Source organism: Sander vitreus, chromosome 22 (assembly GCF_031162955.1).
Source record: "Sander vitreus isolate 19-12246 chromosome 22, sanVit1, whole genome shotgun sequence".
Taxonomy (NCBI): domain Eukaryota; kingdom Metazoa; phylum Chordata; class Actinopteri; order Perciformes; family Percidae; genus Sander; species Sander vitreus.
This window is the reverse complement of record NC_135876.1, coordinates 17,834,236-17,841,819: the sequence shown is the minus strand read 5'-3', so window position 1 is coordinate 17,841,819 and position 7,584 is coordinate 17,834,236. Positions and strand designations below refer to the sequence as shown.

General features: G+C 37.6%; 1 protein-coding gene and 1 long non-coding RNA gene across 8 annotated transcripts in view; one reads left to right on the top strand and one right to left on the bottom strand.

The window, feature by feature from the left end:
* Positions 1 to 638: 638 nt before the first annotated feature.
* Positions 639 to 3,681, bottom strand: LOC144537529 (uncharacterized). Of its 2 annotated transcripts, none has more exons than XR_013503859.1 (2): positions 3,612 to 3,681; positions 639 to 987 (listed from the first exon to the last, which is right to left on the bottom strand). It is a non-coding gene; the product is annotated as an uncharacterized LOC144537529 (long non-coding RNA). The 2 variants fall into 2 exon arrangements; XR_013503860.1 differs by lacking the exon at positions 3,612 to 3,681 and adding an exon at positions 1,086 to 1,168.
* The window catches only part of LOC144537527 (phosphatidate phosphatase LPIN2-like), a 19,676-nt gene continuing 15,767 nt past the window's right edge, over positions 3,676 to 7,584 (top strand). For 3 of the 6 annotated variants that reach the window (XM_078281301.1, XM_078281300.1, XM_078281298.1), the window contains exon 1: positions 3,676 to 3,770. The gene's annotated coding sequence lies outside the window, so the exon portion shown is untranslated. The remainder of the gene's footprint in view (positions 3,771 to 7,584) is intronic. The other 3 variants (XM_078281302.1, XM_078281303.1, XM_078281299.1) reach the window with 1 other exon arrangement.

The window sequence follows — 7,584 nt, the reverse complement described above, 5'->3', positions numbered from 1 at the left end:
GTATAAAAGTGAAAAGTAGGCATTTTCCTCATCAGTTTAAAATGAGTGCTTTGCCAAGAAGTACTCCAGCCCGTTTAAAACAAGTTTTTGTACGGATTAAACAAAAAAGATATAACATGTTATTTAGTGAGCTTTAGAGATGCTGTTAGGCAGATTTATTGAGCTTTGAACAGAGCCAGGTTAGCCGTTTCCCCCTGTATAGGCTACAGTCTTTATGCTAAGAAGAACTTCTGCTGCCTGTAGCTTTCAATTGAACTGACATGAGAGTGGTATCGGTATTCTCATCAAACTCTCAGCGAGAAAGCATATATCTCAAAATGTCTATTATACCTGACTATTCATTGAACAGACGTTGCTAAGGGCTGTCTGTATGGCTAAGTCAGATATTAGTTTGAGAAAAGATGAAAAACATTGACAAAGGTTCTTATTAGAAAGTAAACTGAAATTATCAAAATATACATATATGCATTATAGGGTGTCTTTACTTTCATAATTTGGGAATCACTGGTTTTAAAGTGGTCAAAATAAGACAATAATACTTAATATGAAGCAATATCCTTACTTGTGTTTCAGAGTCAATGAAAGTCATTTGAAAAAGATTGGATATAATACAACAGAGGCATCCCTCTGAAAAGAAGTGGGTTATAAAATGTTTAATATCAGGTAAATACATTTATTAAAGTTTGTAGTCAAGTGTATCTGGATTACTTTGGCAGTCAGTGATAGGTCTGACCTCACTGTACGTCCTGGGTAAGTAGCAGACATCATTATTTGGCTACTGTGTTGGTTAATTCTGGTTAGAATATGTTTTTGGTTTTTGTGGGGGTTTCTTTACACATTCTGACATCTAACTCCAGTTGCTCTGCTCTCAGCTCGAAATCACAGAGGGAACACCTGACTTGGGGGTGACTTCATACTCGACTGATGCAGAGGGAAATGTGGTGTTTGGCCCACACACCCCGAAGGAAAGGATGAAAACCACAGTAACTGGAACGAAAAAGCAGAAGCAAAAGGGTGTGAAATGAATGTGTGATGTCTGAAACATTACAGTATGCCGTAATTTTGTCGAAACTTAGATCGTTTACTCATGATTGTTCTCTTGCAGATTCTGTAACTAAGACTCTTCCAATGGAAAAGGTTGAAGACAAAGATAAGGGGAAGGTTACAGTTGAACCCAAAGCTTCAGATTCAGAACAAACAGAAGATGCAAAAGAAGAAGTTGCTGAGCAGCCTTTGACAGCTGACCAATCAGAAGCCCCTGAGCAGCCTGCAGACAGAGTGGAGGAGCCTGGACCAGTAGCTGAAACACAGCCAGAAACATTGAGTGAATCTAATTGAGAAAAGTATTGATTATACTCACATATACATACATATGCTACAAGTTTGATGTGGGCTTTTGAGCCTTTGATTGCTGTGTTTCCAGTTTGACGTTGCATTTGCTCACATCAAATATTAATGATGAGGATATTCCACATTTGTGTAACTGAATAGGTATCTTATGGATAGACAGGATTAGGAATGAGTGACAGCTCCAGTTAGATGGTTTAAAGTCAAAGCGAGAGAGGCGAGATGGTGACCCATAATGGGAGCAGCCAAAAGAAGAAGTATTTTATGGAACATTAAACTACTTTTTGTTTTATATGATGTACTTATAATCACACTTTACAGACCACAGTTTTGTAGTTTGCCTGCATTTGATTTGGATATTTTGTCTATACCGTGTTTATCTTTTTCGTCATATTGTCATATCGTCATATGATTGAATAAAGGAGCTGTTGACATATCTATTGGTTTAAGTGGTCACACTTGTTAGTATGTAGTGACAGAAGACTTTGGGATATACTGTACAGAGGGACCCAGACATAGAGGCTTACAGAGGTGAGGCACTCACGAGTTGGAGGGAAAAACAAAGCAAACATGAGAAATGCTTGGGATGAAACAGGGCAGAACTAATTCAAATCAACATGTGTAACAGTTGTATAGGTCCAGGAGTACTGGCCACTGCTGCTTATTTTAATATTCATTCAAATTATTGAAATTTATCTAAATACTTTTTTTTACTGCTTTTGATGTATTATTAAGCTTATATACAAGCAAATTACAGTATCAGTAAGTCTTGTAATGCACTGCTAACTGACACATTTCAGGGACATAGCAAACAAAAGCAACACAAGACCTAACTTTAAAGGTGATTCCACTAAATGCAAAAGCTGTGTTTTTATGCTAAACTAAGCTACAAGGTCCGCAATCTAGGCAATCCCTGCGTAAACATCATAGACTGTAATATTAACTCTTAATTAAGTCTATGGTAAACATCCAGCCGAAGTCTGACTCAGCAGGTGTTTTATGGGGAACTGAAACGTTCTACTTCCCCTGCAGAGCTAGTGGATGGTACAACTAATTTGTTCCTCCTTACTTTTAATTTGTAGGACAGCTTGAGGCACTCAAAGCAAGCAAATTCCTAAATATCTCATACCACCTGCGTGCTGCACTTCATTTCAGTGTAGAAACAATGGGTTAACTGTACAGCGTCCACATTTGATCAAATCGTATCACTTAAAACAAGTTAAAGTTAGCCTATACATTATTTATTGTCATATGCACAACAATTACAGAGAAGCAGTGGTTGGCAACCACTAGATCTCAACTTCCCTCCAACAACGCTCATTATTAAATATGTACAAAAGAAAATCACACAAGTACAAAAATAGAATCTATGACATAAAATAGTGTAGAAGTTAAAATATAGGGATATAATCTATGTAAATATAAAACAAGTCATATATATTTGTGGTAGACTTTAAGTGCAACATTTAAAAAAAAACTGTAATGTAAAAATGTATATGAATAATGAGAAGTAATAGATATATTCTTGTGGAATCAGGTATAATAAAATGAAATGATTTACATTGAGGATGTGCTTTATGGGGACTACTTTGTCTGCAGGAATCAGGCTTTATGTTTTTATTCTGGTGAACCTAGTCATTTCATTGATTTATCATTTGCATGCAGTGCCTGAAAAAATATATGAAACATCATATATCAGAGTATCACCCAGTACTTTAGATGATCTGATTAGATTTAGGAGCTTCTTGATACATAAACAGTCTTATTGATAAGATTGTTTTTCTTAAGTTATTTAATTACCTATATCTCTGACCAAACGTCGATCATATTTTTACCACCCTATGCTTTGTGGAGTCAAATATGCCAATAAAGAGACTTTTGCTTATTAAAATATTCATTAGTAGATTTGTCAGTGTTTTATTTTAGAGAGGGGATTTTGCAGCTAGCCTACAGAGTGCAGCGAGCTATAACCACACTTTCAATGAAGGCTGAAGACAGCGGTTGGACTTTGAGGTTTTTACTTTAAGTGACAGTGGAACTTTGAAAAAACGAAAGTTAGATCAAAGGTAGCCTAATGTAAGAATGAAACCGAAACAAGGAAACTACGGCTAATTATTTTTTTAATTTTTAGAGAAAGATAGACAGCCTATATTTTTCATCTATTTTTTTCGGGGGGTGGACTTCCACATTTTAGAGGTTTAACAGTGCGTGAAAACATCCTCAACATTCCTCACAAATCTCTAATAATTAACCTAATAAAGTACCTCAGCACGTCCTCCTGCGTTGTAATCACGTGGAGCCTGAGCGCTGCAGGGTCACGTGCAGTGTCGGCTTCATCACAGCAGCAGAGACAACAAAAAAAAAACCGGTGGAGGAACAGACTGAAGGTGTGACTGCCTGCGGGTGAGCCTCTACTCCGGCAGGTAGGATGATTTAATGAGTTATAGTCCTCTGTATATGCTCATTTAACAGTTCTAGAAAACAAAACGACACAGCAAGTGTATTAATGCTTGCTAAAGTCGCAGCGCAGTCATTGAAACCGTCTTTAGGAGGCATTTTGCGGCTTGTGTGTAACTCGTGAGAACGGTTTGATACTAAACATCGCGTGTGAGATGTTGTGATAGCGGATATTATCGATAAACCCGGACAAGCAGACCCTTTGTACCACCTAGATAACCCGAACATTTACTGTACGATACGTTGGTGCCGTTTGTAAAATTGTCTGTTTTGTCAAATTAAACCCTGCAGCTGTGTCCCTAAACGCATCATAGCTTTAAAATAATTTCCAAATCTGAAGACTTAATGTCTACAGGTGCTTATGTAGAGATTGGACTACATTTTGGTAGGGCTGGGCAATATATCGATATTATATTGATATCGTGATATGAGACTAGATATCATCTTAGATTTTGGATATGTAATATTGTAAATGGCTCAAGTGTTGTCTTTTCCTGGTTTTAAAGGCTGCATTACAGTAAAGTGATGTCATTTTCTGTTAGCAGACAGTTCTATTATTTTTACCTTTACCCACTTAGTCATTATATCTACATTACTGAAGATTATTAATCTAAAATCTCATTGTGAAGATATTTTGTTATAGCACCAGTTGTCAATCCTATATCGCCACAATATCGACATTGAGGTATTAGGATAAGAATATGTCTGATTTTCTCCATATCGCAGCCCTACATTTTAGCAATATCATTAACATTATGGGGTAGATAGATATGTTTTTATGATGTTATAGTTCTCACACTCAGTGACTGATAGTAGGCTATGCAGGATTTGATTATGTTAAACAGCATGATCTCTAATAAAGATAAGGATCCTGATTTGTGAGATATATATATCAGTGTTGTGTATCATATTGCAATTGGGATGCCAGAGAACTGAGATTTAGGCTACATTAACTGCTGTCTTTGGCTTCTTAAAGTCTGCAATACAACTGTATGAGCAGTGAATTATATAATGGTTCTGGTTCCAGTTCCAGTTCAAATGTGAGGATTTGCTGCTTTTCTCTGTTGTATATTCAATAATGTGAGGTTTTGGACTGTTAGACATTTTATAGACAAAATGGTTATATAAAATAATAAAATATGGATTAATCAAATACAAATAATTGTAAGATGCAGCCCTAGTTTCATTATCAACATTGTGGTGTTTGTTTTGTCAGGAAGTGGTGGTTGAATAAACACAATGCAGTTGCAGTTACACAATGCTGGTCAAAAACAGCACTGGTTGACGCAGAATCACATTGGACACTTGGATGTAGTGAGCAGGACAAACATGCCGAGACAGGGAAAGCTAGATATGTCCTAATCTTGTAAACAGGATTAACACCTCTTAAGGTTCCCTCAGGGTGTCGTGGATGAGATCTGGTTGCGTAGATGCGTTTCATGTAGGCCTACTGGGCATTTAGTAATGCAGCACAAAACAAAGCTTTAGGGCTTTGGTCAGCCTTCTAATTGTATTGTATCCATGGAGACAGCTAGGTCATTGTCTTAATATGAAACTGTGGAGCTTTAAACTATTGAGTCATTGCAATTTGCTTACTGTGAATGACGAAGAAGCACAGCCACAAAATGCAACAACTCCACCTTTAGCTTCCAAAGGTCTTTCTCTTTCTGTCTTGACCTTGAAACAGAAGTTGACAAAACAATCTCAACTCAACCACTTCCTCACTGTTTCCGGAGCACGCAAGCAGTCTTCATCAGCAGAAAGACTTTGCTTATTTGTCTTGGAACTAGAACAGAAACATTAGTCAGTTGACATGCATTTTTGAATAAGAAGTATTTAAATGATTAATCGATTACCAATTTGTACTGGTTCCAGTATCTCAGTTTTCTTCTGTGATAGTAAACTGAATAACATTGTGTTTTGGACTTTTTGTTGAACAAATAAGCAAATCGTGATGGGCTTCTTTTTTGTTTTGTTATTTTGATTTATTAATAAGAAAATAATTGTGAGATTAACCGATCATATAAATAATTGTTAGTTGCAGCCTAACTGGGAACTGTAGAAATTCAACTTTCCATTATTCTCTTCTCTTAAATAAAGAGAAGAGAATAATAATGGGGGACTTCTCGTCCACGTTGGTTAAAAGTTGAACTTGACAGTCCATCTGATGATGAAGAGCATGTAATATGGTCAAAAGCTCCAGAACAATGAGTTGCCTTTCAGTTGAGATCGTTTTGTCCAAACAGCGAGTTTGTATTGGTCCCTAATGTGAACACTATTATTGATCAGATAACAAACTCTAATTTAATTTAACTCTAATTTCAGCACATTTGAAGCCCACACATACACAGAATGCCTGACTTTGCAGAACATCATCATAGACTACAGAACGATTTTTTATTCAGCCTGCAGCAGAGGGGTCTATATTAAGTGCTGTGGGAGTTGAGGCTTTTACTAAATGTGTTGTGTAGATCATGCAGACAGTGTGTAGTCAGCTCACTAGAGAGATCTGGTTGTGCAGCGTTGCTATCATGGCTGATGACTCTCATCTAGACTCTTCTGCTTTGTCCATTAAATGAGCACTTTCACTCTACAGTGTGCTGCAGTTCACTGAGGGGAAAACCACAGACAAACACAGTGTGCAGTGTGAACCTATTATCAACTGGTAGCATAATACACTGGATGCTTGCAAATTTTTGCCATTTTAAGATGGCAGTTAGGGTCAGTTGGCCTACTTCTTGGGTCAAGACTGAAATATCTCAACAACTGTTGGATGAATTCCTGTTTTATTCAGACATTAAAAGATCCCCAGGCCAGAAGATGAAGCCTACTGACTTTGGTGACTTTTCATATTGCTCCACCAACTGTTAAAATGTAGTTATAGTTCATGATCCCTAACACAGCTGATCAAATTGCTGTCAGCTTCAGCTGCACGTCAGCTGAGATTAATGCTAACATACAATAGCGTGCTTAAATGTGCTGTGTATGGTTGGTCCCACACTAACATGCTAAACACAGCTTTTTAAATGGGCTTTTGTCATTGTTTCTCACATTATAGAGTGAATGATTCCTCTATTAGACAAACAAATTGATTAAAATGTTCCCTCAAGCTATTGTGAGGTCTCTGTAGAGATGTATATGATGTTGTATGATACAGAGGAGCGGGTTGGCTGAGGAGAACGGGGGGACGAGAGGGGAGGGGAGCAGGCCTTAGCTCAGCTCCTGTTGCCATCACATGGAGCTCTCAGGGAGGTCACCTGTAGAGCTGCAATTTTGGTAGCATTTTCATTTGGAAAGTGTTAATCTTTTAACAACTAGCTGTCAAAAGTCTGCTGTGAACCTTCTACTCTGGTAAACCTAAGTCTAACTGTTTCTTAGTTTGCCACGTATCGTAAAATTAGGCAAATTCTTGTAAACTCAGTTGCTGGCTGAGATGAACCAGCTCCTCCTTCCTCTTTCAGCGGTAAATCCACATGGCTTATTGTTATGCACGTCAATGACATCGGAAGGAGGACAGAGGATGAATGACTGATACTGCCTGATGTCTGTGACAAATACATCTTTTGAATCTTCAATCTTTCTGAACTTCACTCAGTATGAGTTTCTAAAGTGACTTTGCTGTTGTAAACATTACTGTTGCTGCTCTACTAGTCTCGCTTTGCCAGGCCTTCCTCCACAACGCTGCAGAGTCAGCATAGCATTCTGGTATGGAAGAGAAACGTGCTCTGGTTTATTGCCATTTCTTTAAACCAATCAAAATCGTAATGAGCGGCGCTAAGC